Raw genomic sequence first — 15944 nt, 5'->3', positions numbered from 1 at the left:
TAGACCTACATATTGCGCATTTTCAATGGTTATAGCGTTCCATCGCTGAAATTTTTGCTATGAAAAAGTTAAGATTCCCCTTTTAAATCACAAGTGAGAGAGACACTGAGATCCTCCAGAGGACGCAGAGCCACAGAACGTCATCAAGTTGCTGGTACTCACGAACAGAGAGGATTTCTTGCAGCTCCTTTTAGGACATTTGGACATTGCTCAAGCACATCTGAAGAGTCAAAACCCGGTGAGGTCACTGTACATGGCCGCCTGCCCAAGAATATTGGCACAAAGAAATTGGCACCATTTTGATGGAAAACAGACAGAGATTCACTTGACTTGTGCGGTGGGAGAGAGTGTGATCAATGCCACCTCTAATTTGCTTTCAGAGAAAGATGCGTAAGAAATACAGTATAACGAACCTATAAAAACAGATTATTTAAGTGTTGTTTTTAAAACTGAAAATCACTTACACGCCAGTAACAATATTTTAACATGACTCTAATTCATGTCCCTTTTATATTTTTGATCCTGTGTGTTATTCAGCATGACGACAATTGGACTTTTTGTGGCCGAAATGTCAGATATATGTGGACATGTCTCCAAAAGTTCTCTCTGCAATGCTGCTTCTACTTGCAGTTTGTGATCTCCCAGGCCTATTTCGTAGAGATGCTGTGGATTTAAAGTGGCATTTAAAGTACCCAAGATGTTTCACCTTCTGCAGTCCACAGGTGATGGGTATGTTTGGGTGTGGTGATGTACTAAGGATGGAAAAAAGGAAATTTCATTAAACAAAAGCAAGTACTGAACATCTGCTGAAATTCCTGCTGTCTTTTTCTTTCAGCCAGTAAACAGGTGCTGAAAAACCTGGAAGCGAACCCTTTTGGTTAGAGTTATCTTTCCAGTGGAGAACACATTTTTTGGAGAGCCGTGTTTCTCGGATGGCAATGTTTGTTTTTCTTGAAGAGCTCGTTCATTCAGGTCAGCTGGAGCTGGTGGAGGCAGGTGTGGTGCTGCAGAGCACAGGTGATGGGGATGCTCAAGGAGAGGAACCGGCCAGTGCAACTTCAACGCCCGTCCTCCCTGCACCAAGGTAAGACGTGATGGCTTCTTCTAAGGCAATTTTGATGGTGTTGATTGTAAAATGTGTTTAAATGAACGTTCTGGAGGTTGATTTATACGAGTGGACCTGTGGACTGGCGTATTTCTGTGATTTCAGAGGGTTAGTTGAGGTTCTTTCGTTTTAAGTATCAAAGGATGGACCTGCTTACCTCCAAACAGCTTCAGGGAGAGATGGGGGCACCTGGGAACTGCACGAATCCAACCAATTGTTGTTTATTTTGATTTTTTTTTTTAAGTCTGAATTGCACCAGCACCACTTTGGTAAGGTTTATTGCAGTAGTCCCTAGGGAGATGCTTGGGCTGGGTTTCTCACGTGGATGGGAAGTGAAAGTCTTCCTCTCGTTGCTTCCAGTTTCTTCCTTTTCCCAGACAAAGTGAAGCTTTTCCATGATCTAGGCCCCTCCTTTGTCTCCAGATTATCACCGTAGTCTGTATTGCTTTTGTGCTTTTCATACTAGTTGGAAATAGTAGCGGTTCTGGGTCAGCAGGACTGCAGGAGCCTGATTTCCAGCACTGTGTCTGTTTGGATTTGCTAACGTTGAATTAAGAGTGCGTTTAGTCTTTCTCTCAGTGGTGGTGTTCATAGGGCTGCTTGCCTTTATCTGGTGCCTGTTTTCTTGGAATTTGCATGGAATTAAGGATCTTTCAGGCCTTTACTGCGTGTTCTTGGTTTATTTGAAATTAGCTGGAAAGCTTAAAACTTGAGAAGTGGTAGGAGAATGCAGACTGCGAGAAACAAATAGGTATTATTTTGCTGAGAAACCAGGCTGGAAAAAAAATGCTGCTTTTTCACTGTTTGTGCTTTGATTGTTTTAGTGCCAGTATATCTGTAAAGAGTGTTTTGCTTTTATTTTCAATGTTTGTTAATAAAAGGAGTGAGAAATGATAAATGATGTACGCTATGTCTCTTCCATGTCAATTTTATTATTGTTGTTACTGGTACCAATAATATATCTCTTGCAGTTGCACATGTAATAGCATCTCCCAAACTTGTGGTTCCTGACAGACATTTCTTTTTTTTTTTTTTTTTATACAATCTCTAATTGAAATAACAGTAAAAATCCAATTACTTGCATAAATATAAGATGAAATTTTACTTTGTCTGTGGTTTTTTGATATTTTGTGTAAGAACTACTGGTCTATAGGCAGCAGCTAAGATCATTTCCCCACCCCCTCTGGCTATATTCTTGATAAATACATAAGGGGAGGAGGTCCCTGCTGGAGTACTTATAGTCTGAATGAACAAAGCACAGAAGGGGAAACAGAGGCATTGGCAAAGCAAGGTAACGCACACACACACAATCAGTGGCTGGGCTCGAAGGACAATACGAATCTCATGATGCTTGAGGCAGTGCTGTAACCTCTGGTCTAGGCTGCCCTCCCTATAGGTACCCTATAGGTTCTTCCTCCCCTTTATCATCCCATAGTCACGCTCGGTCCTGCTGTCTCCTCCACACGCGTGTTTCTGCTAAAATATTCACTGGGAGCGTGAAAGCAGCTGCTCTTGTAAAGAAACAACCTTGCATGTTATTAAGAAATTGTTCCCAATAGTTCAGGCTTCTGCATGATGCTGCGAGTAGCCACTGATATTTTCCATAAAAAAAACGCTCAAAGGGAATTAGGTGTCCGGTCTTGTTCATAGCACTATTATGGGATGGAGGCAGTGTGCAAAGGGTTAAAGATTAACGGGGCTGAATGTGACAGGCTGATGTGCTTTCCAGGTAATCAGGATAAACTGAAGCTCGTTATAAAAGGGATGAGCTTGAGCCATCTGTAATATACAAGTACCTTAGCGGAGGGTGGGGCCGCTTTCTTAGAGAGCGTTAGCAAGCAGAGGCAGGAAGGAAAGCTGGAGGTTTTATTCCTCCCGGTCAATAGGTCTGAGGATGGCTGCTTGCTCATTTATTATTTCTTTAGCGAGGCTATACTGGATAATCAATATGCTGCAGAGAAGGTTTTGATAGTGTTCATACATCCTGGGTGTGGTATATGGGCTAATCTGAAAGCGCTGCTCCGAAGCTGCGGTGTTTTTTTGCTAAGCTGCCGAGACACATCCCTATAAGCGGCTGGGTTTTTTTTTATTATTATTATTTTTTTTTCCTTCTCTTTCTTCTTCCTGAGGCAGGCAGTGGGAAATGGCTGCCTCACTGAAAGAGTCTCAGCGCGGCTTTGCGCTTTACATCTATCACAAATTTTTTCCGCGTCCAGCCTATTCAAAAGCACGAGATTCTGGAAACGGGTATCGTATCTGCGATGTGGAGAGGCTGAGCATTTCTCTCTCGGTACCTAGGAAGGCTATAGACCTCTGCTGTATATCTAAGCGTATCTGCCCTGCAAAGCACCGGGCTCCTCAGCCCCGCCTCGATATGTCAAGTTTAAACCTTTGAAACACATTATTTTCATGCTCTGCGGGGACTTTTACAAGAGGATTAAGATACTTCTGTAGTGTATTATAGGGAAAGAAACGTTATTCCGTTTAAAATAAAAGTATTGGAGAAAAAAAATGCTTACAAGTGCACTACAACTAAGTATCATGTTTCCTAGCATAGTATAAGTGCTCTTGCAGGCAGGCTCCTGTTCTTTATAGTGCTCTCGAACCCGTGCTAAGTCCTGCTGAATTCAATCTGAATTGGATATTCAATTGAAGATAGGGTCTGGCTGATGATACATCTTCCAGTTAGGCAGCAAACGCTGCAAAACGGGTGAACTTCGGTCTCCTTTCTCCACTCATCTTGGGAAAAACTAAATGGGGAATAGCTGGCACTGGGAAGTATAGCAGAGGGTCACGGTATACTTCTTTTTGATGTACTGGGTGCAGCCTTGGGATCACAACTGTCATGGTCTTTAGATGTCTTTGTCAAGTCTCTTTTCCCTGTCAGAGTCTTTCGCAGTGAAGTTCTAGTTGCTCAGAGCCATGCAGAGCTCCCTGGTCTCGCTCACCTGTGAGGAGACCTCGTCCTGTGCCTCAGTCTCCCAGGCAGGGCGTTGGGGAATTTATTATTACAGTATATTCATTTATTATTGCAGTATATTAGATCTTTGCAAACCTGTAAAACAGGGTGAGGAGTTCAGCTTAATAGAAGACAACCCATGGTCAAAATAGAATTGCTAATGATTTTGAGATTTTTATTTAAAAAAAAAAAAGAATAAATATTCCGTATGAAATAGGAGCTACAAATAGTTTCCAATACCCAGAATCCATTTGCTCCTGTAGGTGCCTGACTGTAGGCTGTACCGTGTAAGGATGTCCAAAGTAGCTCTGCTCTTAGAAACGTAGATCGTTTACCTAATGTTGGCTTTCTTTTATCTTTTCCATTACCTCCAGATACTTGCACGAAGAAAATGCAGTTTGCTGGTTATGGAACTCAAATATTAGGAATGTCACACTTTTAAAAAAATAAAGAAAAATCCCTTCAACGTTTCCTCTTGGATTTTCCAACCTCTTGGCCACCTATCCTCTTTCTCCTTGCTTGACTTTGTCCTAGTTAATATTTCAACAGGTGTTTCCTTTTTCAGTGGAATTTTTTAGGCCGATATCTCAAGAGGGTTTCTGCATAATAATGCTGTATTCATTATGTGGCTGTGTTACTGGGAGAGAACTTTATTTTCTTAACCCCACCACTTCCCCTTCTTTCAGTGAATGCGGGGGGGGGGGGGGTGGAGGAGGGAGCGAGTTGTGATTTTCAGCATCTTCTGCTACTTTTGTCTTTTGATGAGACCACCGCACAGTATCGTTTCAGATAACCCCTGCTGGGAGGGTGACAAGGATTAGGGGAAGAAGTGAGGGAGAAAGTCTCTTTTCTTGCACAGTTTGCAAAGCATCTCGGCTTCTGATTCCTGTTTCACTTTCCTGTTGAGAGACCATTGGAAATGACAGAGTTAAAAATAATGAAATTAAAGCTTGTAGGCAAAAGAGACTCATCCTTTTGTGCCCCCTGGTGCGTTCTGATATTGCTAGAAATTTACTGCGGTGACATTTTGGTTTGAGGGTTAACAGGAGCCGCTCGTTAATTCCTACAGCAATTTGAAAGATGCGTTGAGGTGACTTCTCTGCCTGTTGTGAAATTCGCCCCTTTCTACCTCTGGATGACGTTGAGCCATCGATGCCGGAGTGCGGCAATGTTATACGTGAACGTAAAACTAAAGAGCAAATATTTCGTTTCAAGGTTTTACTAAGTTCGATACCTTTTTTTAAAAGGAGGACGGAGGGATTTAAGAACTGTGCGCTAAAGCTTCCCCTTGCTCGGGTTTCCCTAGTGCATGAAGTGCTGGTCCGTACTAGTGTTGTACCCTGCGCGGTGGTAACTAGGAGTTTGGTTCATTTCAAATAAAAACCCAGGAGGGAAGAACAACAGTAACAACGCAACAGTGTAAGATCCTCGTGTTATTCAAGAACTAGCGGGTTATGATTTGTCCCAAACTGACTAAAGTAAATAGAATTCCCACCAAGCCAAATCAGTGAAATTCATTGCCACGTGCCATTCAGCAAAGCTGAGGGCTTAGATGACTTCAAGATAAAATGTGTCATTTGGAGGAATATCCAGAGATGCGACAATAAATGAGCGTGTGTGCTCCAGTTTGGAGACTGATGCATACCTTCATGCTACAGGACGTGAACTTGACCTAGAAGGCTGCCAAATTGTTTATTTCATAACTGCATTAGTAACTGATGGGCCAGTCTGTAGAGCTTCACGTCCAGAATAAGCATAATGAATAATGAATTTTCTTAGCCTTGTAGACTTTGAGTTTATACGTGTATATTAAATAAATACTTGTGTGTAGAATAGTACCAATCTGCACCTATCAAGAATATTAGAAGTAAAAGACTTGTCAATTGAATTTTCAGGTTAGCTCTAAACCACCTCGCTTGCCCTGGGTTCACTTCTATTACCCACTCAGTTTTGAGACTTGCCTCTCTTTCCCTGTTGCCTCTGCTATCTATCTGTAAGACAGAATGAACAGCATTTATTGTTCTATCCCTTTGCTGATACTTTGATAGTGAACTCTGGAGCAGAGACTGAATTCGGCGGTGTGTATACACACCTCTTTTATGAAACAAGAGGGTCTCCCCATTAGCTGGGTGCCCCCGCTTCAAGACAATTGTCTTGATGGAGATGCACAATTCCCTGTCCTATATGTGAGATAATACCTGTTAGGGGTTAGATCTTGAAGGGAGAAAATGGAGTATTGCTGCTGTCTGCAAAGATATTTTTTGTTTGCTGGTAAAGTGGCCAATAAAGAAGTCCTGGCATCCTGGGCGTTGGGCATTCATTAGTGGGGAAAGGAGCTTAGGTAACCCTTCCAACCCGAGTCCCTAAAGCGGGACCATAAGTGCCAATATTTTCTTGTACGCCATAGATGTACGATATCACATAATTATACATTATGTATGGCAGAGAGGGTAAGGGAAGAGGGATGTGAGTGCTGAAGCAATATAGACTATGAATAGATTAGGTTCTTCTGTTATAACTCCATTAAAAATTGAGTGCACAGTAATGTTGTGCTATTCTTAGTACAGATAACTTTTTAAAAGGTTAAGACCAATAAATTTGCTCGCTGGGGCAGAGCTCCTAATTCTAGCATGCAGTGGGGTAGGTGACCTCAATATGATGCTACAAATTATTGGAAATAAGACAATTGCAATTCTTGGAACCTTTAATATTGATTGCTTAAGTAAATCATCTGTTAAATGGCAATCTAATTTGAAAGGTATACCTTGAACTGAATTAATAAGTGAACTGATCAGACTCAGATGTTGAAAACCCACAACACTGCTCAGTTTGGTTGATTGGGTGCTTATAAACAAATGTGGAAGTGGGAGATGAGATTACCTTATGTACTTAAGGCTTTTTTCTCACATACTGTGTTAGCCAGACATTAGAGGGGGGCCTCTGAGAGGCTGTAGCAATTATGGTGGCTATAATTTTTGCAATACAGTCAAAAATATTTTCACAGCAGAACTTTTCCCCAGGTTACTAATACATGAAATTATTGAATCCAAAAGAATCATTAAAACAGATTAGATTTATTCTACTTGTTTACTTGGACAACGGCTGTTATAACTTATGTCTTTGACAAGCTCATCGTGAATTTCTAGCCTACTGATGCATTATTTTGGTGTTTGGATCTCTGGCTCTATACATGCTTTTTGCTTGGTCATCCTTGTAGATATGCATATGAAAACCTTGATACACGCGAATAGCCCTGTTGAATTCAGTGGACCCGCTAAAGTACACGTCAGGAGGATGCAAACTATAGACTGTCTGATACTTAGAATCCTGGCTACAACTCATCCTACTTGACATAAGTACTTCATCTGTTTTACGTGGCTTATACATACAGTAACATTCCAGAAATTTGTCAAAAATATAAATATTTTAATGGTTAAAAATACTGACCACGTAAAATGTCTCTATCACAAAATCTTCATTTGGAGAGTACTATGTTCCTGTTTCTTTAAGGTGGACTTTGCATTATGCAGCTTTTTGAAAAATATTTTTCAATATTTCAGATTATGAATAAATATAATTACTTACTGATTCCATCCTTTATGTTTACATTGCATAATTACTAGCCACTCCTGATGCTTCATAATAATTGACTTTATATTGATAAATAGATTAGCTAATATGGTAAATGATTATTCCCCAGTAAATGAATCAGTATGCTTTTGACTTCAAGTGCCATTAACAATAAATGCATGGATTCAGGACAGCTTATGCATTTTACATTAAGCAGCCCATGAATAAACACCCAGAAAGCAGGGACCAGTGCCCGGGGTTGCTCCTCCTTCCCCGTTGTGCTCACTAACCACTTGTTCTGCTCCTCCTGAACTTGCTCTTGCTTTCCTTCGTTCCTAAAACCGCTGCTGCACCTACAGCGTGGATGGGCTTTCCTGGAAAGGCTCTGGAGTTGTTTAAACCCTTTTTAAGGCTGAAGACAGATCAGAATGAACTTCTGGATGAATGCTTTATTCACTGTGTCACTGCATAAAATGTAGGTGTCACTACCCACCTCTCTGGTAGCTGTTTTTTCAAAAAAAAAGAGTAGCTATATCTTTTTTTTTTTTTTTTTTTTTTTGTGAGCAGCCTAGCCAATTACTGTAGAATTGGTACAATCTGAGCACATCCAGGCAAGTCAGTATCAATGCTTCTAGTTTCTGGATCCTATAATAGATCTTGAGCTTGTTGGACCTGTTTGAGTCAATTCTGGATGCTGGCTCGCTGCAGAACTGAAATACGGGACAGTTCAGATAGAAAAAGGGGGATTCAGGCTCCTCCCCGGGAATAGCTGGCTACTACTCAAGGCAATTTTGGATCCCTGTTAGAGATTTTGGTACCTGAAGATCCCCTAAGTCTTCACTGGGTCTGACCCAATCTGCTGAAGGAGTTGACAGTCAAAATGATTTATGGGAGTAAATTCTAGACCATATGTTGAGTGAAATCTTGGCTTCATTGAAGTGAGTTGTGGGGGAGGCGGGACACTGGCCTGGATTTCGTGGCATCAGGTTTACAGCTGCCGTCTGCGCGTGGGAAGGGCAACAGGATATAGAACAAATAACTTTTCCCGCTGGCAAGGAGAAGGGAGCAAGCTCTGAGCCTTAATTCCACCGTTCGTTAAGTCAATAGCAAAATCACTCTTTTAAGGGAACTGAGGATTGAACCCAGCAATGACAATATGATTTCCTACGTCCGTCACGTGATCTGGGTTTATTTTAGTCATTTAAAGTCCTGTCACTTTCCTTTTTTTCCTCTTTTGCAGTCACTTTATTAACCGTAATGCTGTCTAGATGATGTATGGGGCCTCAAATATCAACATATATTATATAATACATAAACATACTGTTCCAGCCTCATTACAGCACCAGGATTAGAGGGGGAAAAGAAAAAAAAAAAAAGGTAAAAAAGCTAAAATTAATGCAACAAAATTGGAACCAGCCCTTAAATGGATAGGAATTGTAACCTGACATTATAGTTCTATAGCATCGCATCCAATTTGCTGGGTGCCTGCAGTTGCTTTATATTAAGGTCCCAAATCCTGGAAATGTTTTAGGATGTGCTTAACTTTAAGTAAGATAAATCATTCCCATGGCTACTGTCTCTGGCCTGTGACTCTGCTAGGGTGAATTTGCAGTTGAACTCGGAATTCCCTAGAATTCTGCTGCCTTGCGATGCACTTCAGCTCTTCCAGCTCCCAAAATTAGTATTAGGTGCATGTGTAAAATTATAAAGATCCTTACTGATACCGTGGGGAGAGATACCTCTGCTCAGCTTCAAAGGACAGATGGAAAAACTTCTCATTGTTCTTTAAAAGGATGACTTATTTCCTGGATCAGGTACATCTCAAATGTAGAGATCTTTCACTGGCAACCACGGTGTCGGAAATTTTTCCCTTTGCAGAAACGCAGTACGTGTAAGTCAAGTAAACTTCTAAAGGCATTACGGAGCTTACACGCCAAGAAGGAATTTCACTTGATGCTAACATTTGAGAATTTTTATTAAAAAATGTTTTGCTAGCTAGTGTAATTTTATGTATTTAACCAGACTTTGTCAAAAGCAGAGTGTTTAGTTGTTTTCTTTTTCCTTGAAACACTGACATTACCCTTTTCTCCATTTTTTTTCTTGCCATGTTTGATTGTTTCATTTTCTTCATGCTTTAGATCACTTATCTCTTTCAATATTCAGTACTGATAAGTCAAAGAAATATGACACGTTGGTATGACATCACAATGTTATAATTCACCTATTGTCCTTGGTGATTTTTTTCTCTGCCAGCTTAAGTGAAAATGCAATAAAAGATTATTTAGGGTATGAAAGACGAATGCAAATTTGAATGCCAGTGAAGCAGACAGATGTTGATGACAAAGCAGGACTGGAAGGAACACAGCAGTCTATCATCTGCTTTGCAGCACAATGCTGGCCATCAAGGACCTCAGTAAGAATACGGAGGTTATGTGTCTGTGGCAACCTATTAAGATCACCTTGGTGATTAGATTTGAGATACTTGAGTACACGAGACTGCAAAAGCCTGGGTACGGTCAGGTGAAGGAGGATTGTAGAAAATAGGGTGGCTCCAGAAACTTTTGAATATTGGCATGAATTGACCTGCATGGACAGAACTAGGAACCGGTCTGTCCTCCAAAGGTAAATGCACTGCATATGCTAATTTACCCTAGCTTTCCATGAGATCTTTTTTAGAGCACAGCATGAGAGAGTAAAGCAATCCAGGATGGACAGATGGTATGGAGGAAATAGTTGTCTACAGCTGCTGGGAGCAGCAAATAACAAAGCAATAGCAGCCAAAATATAGGCACATCCAACTATGGGACAGGGAAAACAGAGTCCCGGACTTTGGGCAAAAGAGCGAGAGGTGGCAATAAGTTAAATTTTCAACACTGGTCAATGGCAGGTCTGTCTGTGAGCTGAGATATCATCTTGTTGATTTTTATGATCCCTCTGCACTGTGCCTCATAGAAAATCAGTAAAGAATTTGCAACTGTGATCTGTTACGTTCTAAATTTTGACAGAATAAGTTGACTTAGACCTTATTTCTCTAACCAGCTAAACAAGATTGGTTCCTAAGAAGCGTTTCTGTGACTCTAGGATTTCGTATGAGCTGTTGACTCTCATCCAGAGCAGAACAACTCTGTTCTTCACTATCCACAGAGCTGTTGTCAAGAAAGATTTAGAAACAAATGAGCTTGAACCTTAATCTCTCCACAGAGGTACAGTAGAAAGCATACTTGCTCACATTTCTCCGGTGCCCACCTATTGAGGAGTCCTTGAGCAAATTAACCTTTTAGAAAACAAAGCCTGTGGTTATGATATAATCAATGTTTTCTGGGTGCAGACACACATGAAATCAAGACCCCTACGGAATGCTTCCATGAAATTTAACAATAATAAAGCCAGTAATGGAAGAATTTATTGGTGAACCTAGAGTGCTTATTAGACAATAAGGTGTTGGGTTTTTTCCTTGGATTTTTTTAGCTATATTCTAGAAATCTATAGCAAGACTTTGATTGTATTAAATTACATAAAATGGGTAGCTCCTTAGACAAGTGATTATTCCCAATGAAAATCAGAACTTTTCTGTAATTTGGGGGAAAGGGGAAGATCTATAGAATTCCTGTTATATCGCAGAAGCCATTCGTAAGGTTTCTCATTTGTGTTTATAAAGATGAAAAGCTCACCATGTGGGAAAACTCACTTAATTAATGCACAGGTCAGATACGATACCTTTTTCATTACGGTGCTGCACTGGACCCTGACTTGGTGGTAATTTGGAATTCGTAATACTTTGGTCTACTGAACAGGCATAGTTAAATTTGCTCATTGGTAATAAAAAACCCCACATATGATGCCTTTCTAAGGAGGCAATGTCTGTTTTGCAAACTGAAACAATATATGTTAGGGTTTGTTTTGGGGGGGTGAGGTTATGCAATGAACTGCAAGCATGAGGCAAAAGCCTTGTGAGATCCAGCTTCTTCAACAGTACTTCTGGGGATTGGATCCCCTTCTTCTCACCTATTAAGAAACTGATGGATATTTCAATCTCCTTGCCTTGCCGTACTTTTTATCTGGGAAAGAAGTTACTTGGTTTTCCCCAAAAGCTTTGAGTGCTTTTGGGAAAGCGATGGGCTTGTATAACTATCGCTAGCTCCAGCAATTGTGAAACAACTCCATTCCAAACTTACAAGGGTTTGTTTTCTCATTTAGCCTGGAGGGGTCCTGTTTTTCTCAATTATGCTTCGGAGGTGTGCATTTGTTGTCTTATTTTGAGAGTCTAGAACGTCATCTGTGATGGGATTGTGAAAACGTCTTCCCTCGGTAACCAGAATGTGGGTGACTTCAAATCTGTGAACACTTAAGGACTGAAGTCATATATGTTGGTTACTTCTCTTCTTACAGCTAGGGAGCTGATAGTCAGAAAGGAATTAATGGGAGTTAGATGTCTATGACAATTAGAAAACCCCATTTTATAATGTTGTTATTCTACGCATTCCCCATTACATTATGTGGTTTTCTCTGCATCTTTAGTTATTCCACATAACACTGTGGTCCCAAGCTATTGGTCCGAAATGCAGTCTCAAGATAGTTCCCTATGTCATGCAAGAAGTTTAGGACTCACCTTGAAAAGAGTTTTGATGCTCTTAGATCAAAGAGCAGGGTTTTCAAAACAGAATTATTATCCCTTCTTTGAGTCCTTTAAAAATTGTGTTTTGTAATCAGTAAGAGGTGGATTTATGAAGTGAGAGACTAAACAATCTGTACCTCTCCTTTATCACTAGCATCACGCTCTCCTGCATTCCTCCTCTGCTCCTCTTACTGTGTTCGTCCTGGCTGCTCTTAATCATAGTGCACACGCAATGCCATGGGGGCAATGTGACCCGTTAGGCGGTAGATTTGGCAAACCGGACTACGCAACTGTTCTGGCTTTACTCCCACTGCAACTCCACAGCCCATTAAAAGGCAAAACAATTAATTAAAAAAATAATTTGCTGCTCTGGTAGGATTCATTTGACATGGAGCAAAACTCAGGAAGAATTTTGAAACTCAAGAATATCTTTTTGTTGTTTTTGTAGAAAACATATAGTTTATTTAAAAATCCCTCTAATTTGAAGATGACCAGTCTTTAAGATAATGAACATCCTGCATCTAAAACATTCCTTCTTTGCTTTACAAGTTCCGGGGGGGAAAGACTCTCTGGTTCAATAAGAAACTGAGTAGAACGCCGTATTTTGTTGATGAGTTTCTGCATGTATTACTTCTATGGTGTGTGGTTTTGTTAGTTTCAAGCTCTCCTAATTAAGCCACAGAAATTTGGTGTTCTATATAGCGTTGATTGGTGCTAGTCAGACTACCAAACAATAGAAAAGATCTGCTGTCTTAAACCAGAAGTAGCACTCTTACAGAATGGAATTTTTGGGGATCACCCTTGCTGCTGCTGTTCCTTTTTTCTCTGCTCTGCAGTATCATAAACCACCTTTTGAACAACTTCTTTTATGAGATCATTTTTGGACAACGTAGCAACAGTAAGGTATCAACGCCTGCGTTTTTACTTTCTAGGATATATTGGTGCCAGGTGGGAAAAGAGTGGGAGATCGAGTCCTTGCAACAACCTTTGCAACTGGATCTTTACAGCAAGCAAGCAAGACAGCGAAAAATAGTCAACATTATTTCAGCACAGTGGGGAAGGAGGGATGAAAGCTCTGCAAATGAATTCATTGTGACAACCTTTGTGAAGAATCTGAGTGTTTGATCTCTTAAAAGATTTAATAATTCTTTTGATAGATTAAAGAATAAACTGGGTGGGAGGAGGAGAGGAAGTTAACTTTCTTTCCCTGATTCTGTCAAAATAGTAAATAAAAAGAGGAAATCCCTAAATTTAGTAAGCTTCTCCGCACACCACCTCTTTTTTGGGAGTTGGATGCATGTCATGTTACAGTCCGAGCATTAGATAAACACTTGGAAATATGACCCTTCAGATAAAGATTGTGGACAATGATCTAATGTGCTTCTACCCAGTGGAAATTGATCTAAAAAGCAAAGTAATTGAATCCTTGTAGCGATTTATGAAGTCCCATGCATCTCCAAGAAGCCAGATCTTCAATCACAGCATTGTTGGTTTTGTGGTTTGTTTTGGGGGTTTTGTTTGTTTTTCTCCCTCCCCCCCGCTTTACCCGTACATTCTGTCACTTGCTGAGGCCTTTAGGTATCTCAGCGATGCAGGATTTTCCCTGGCAAATATCTCCAAATGGCCTCCAACTGATGAAGCCAAACTCTGAAGGTCTTTGCACTGACGTTACTAAATTATATCTTAGAATAATTTTTGGCTTCTTTTATTTAGCTTGAAAAAATTTGCGTCTCAGACCCTATTCTTAAAGCTAACTTAGATTCATGAATTTTGCTGTAATGCAAACAGTAAATTCCTGTTAAAATTTTTTGAGGCATTGCTTAAGAAAAAAACCCAAACCCAAGCAACAAAACACAAAACCCCAGGAATTTAAAATGGGCAGATTTTTCTATTAAAGGACCTGGTACTACCCGTTAAAATAAGGAAACTATCTCTGTTGCAGAAAAAGATGTTTTTGGGGAATCAAACCTCTCTCCTTTGAAGAAGTACTTATTCCTAAAGATTAACAGAAGACTTTTGGTTTAGGCTGGCCATTAGGCTACCTTTTAGCTAGCAAACAAACAAAAGACAGTTTTGACTGGTAACAGCTGTCATATGTGTAAGTAGAAAAGGGTAGGAAGACTGTATAATCATTTCCTCATCGAATGCTGAACAGCCTTTCGTATGATAAGACCCCAGGGTCCTACGGAGTGAGCCAGAAACTCATCTGGACCGGAGCTAAACAGGAAGGGCACTCAATATAGGCATCTATTTCAAAAGACTCCACATAATGAAGATTAATTAGACCTTCTCTACCTATCAAAAGTTAAATACACATATCCAGGGCCTCGGGCTTCCTCATGCTACCAAAGAGTTTCCATGGAAAGTCAAGAAAATTAAAAAGTGGTAGCCAGAAGAAAGAGGATCAACTCCACTGTAAAGTCACTTCAAAAATATACCAAGAATGACTTTCCTCATTCACATGCAATTAGAGGATGCCGGGACATGTACCTCCATCACAAAGCGACGCAGGAATAAGGTTATACTTCTGCTTGCACTAATGCAGCTGGCTTCTCCAGCCACATTATATGTAATCTTCTTTTTCAGTGGCTGAGGGCATCCCTTCTCCTTTTTTTCATGTAGACCATGCTAAGACATGTGCGATATTCTTCTATTTCTTAGCAAAAGGACGAATTCACATACCCACCTCTTCATTTTTTTCAACTTGAGTCTATTCTGTGAGCTAGGTTTCGATTGGACTTGGGAGTTTTGCAACAGTAGCTTTTCTTTCTGATCTGTTTTCCTCTGAGACATCACTTGGTCTACAGCTCAAATGCAGTCTGGAGTGATCTTGTTCTTTGATCCCACAGTTTCAGGCCTAGGACCGAAGCTAATCTCCTTTCAAATGGTACCAATGGGGAATAAGTCACCACTGCAGCACGTACTCAAATTGAGGATGTTGGAAAGGGATGGGAATGACTTGCTTGTATTCTTCCAGCTTGAAGGATGTGTTTGAGTAGTTGGCAGAATGAGGGGCTATGTCTAATGCAATCAGTAGCAGAGGCCATTGCAGAGGCAGAGTTAGGGGTTTGACTTTGTAAAATACTAATTAGGTACAAACTGTCCCCAGTTGCTACTTCAGAAACAACAGGCGGTTGCTGTCGGCACAATGAAAACTTTGGCCACGAGTGGAAAAGGAGCTGAGTCCTGGCTCCTCGTGGAGTGTCTCCAGCACCTTGGGGCATGCAAAATCCTTGTAGTGTCTTATTGTCAAGGCTGCTGACTGCTCTCATTAACTTCGAGTGGAATCGAGTGCTCAACACAATGGACAACCAAACCCTTCACTTCTTTAAAGTGATCTTTTGGGTTTCATATTTATTTGCAAAACAGGGTAACGTATCCTGAAAAAAAAAAAAAAAATGTTTTTCTCCTCGCACAGAGTTTTAGGTAGACGCAGCTAGGAAACGCATGTTCTCCTAGCACAATAGCAACTTATGAATAAGATCATACTTGTATTTGCATTAACACGGCTGGCTTCTCCAACCAGTTTTACATAATCTCCTTTTCAATGGGTAAGGGTGTCATTTCCCCTTCATTTCATACAACTGTGCTTTGAAAATGTAGGGAGGAAGTATTTAAAGAAAGTCCGCATTTTATGAAAGGGAAAATTGCCGGCGTTTCTTTGTGTGTCTCAGTAGGATTTGGATAGATTACTC

General features: G+C 40.5%; 1 long non-coding RNA gene across 1 annotated transcript in view; it reads left to right on the top strand.

Moving 5' to 3' along the window:
- The first annotated feature begins 545 nt into the window (after nucleotides 1–545).
- LOC129196102 (uncharacterized) overlaps nucleotides 546–15944 on the top strand; it is a 110878-nt gene continuing 95479 nt past the window's right edge. Inside the window, exons 1-2 of the long non-coding RNA XR_008574056.1 lie at nucleotides 546–729; nucleotides 836–1084. This is a non-coding gene — a long non-coding RNA (uncharacterized LOC129196102). The remainder of the gene's footprint in view (nucleotides 730–835; nucleotides 1085–15944) is intronic.

This window comes from Grus americana, chromosome 24 (genome assembly GCF_028858705.1).
Source record: "Grus americana isolate bGruAme1 chromosome 24, bGruAme1.mat, whole genome shotgun sequence".
NCBI lineage: Eukaryota > Metazoa > Chordata > Aves > Gruiformes > Gruidae > Grus > Grus americana.
This window is presented reverse-complemented; position numbering and strand designations above follow the sequence as displayed.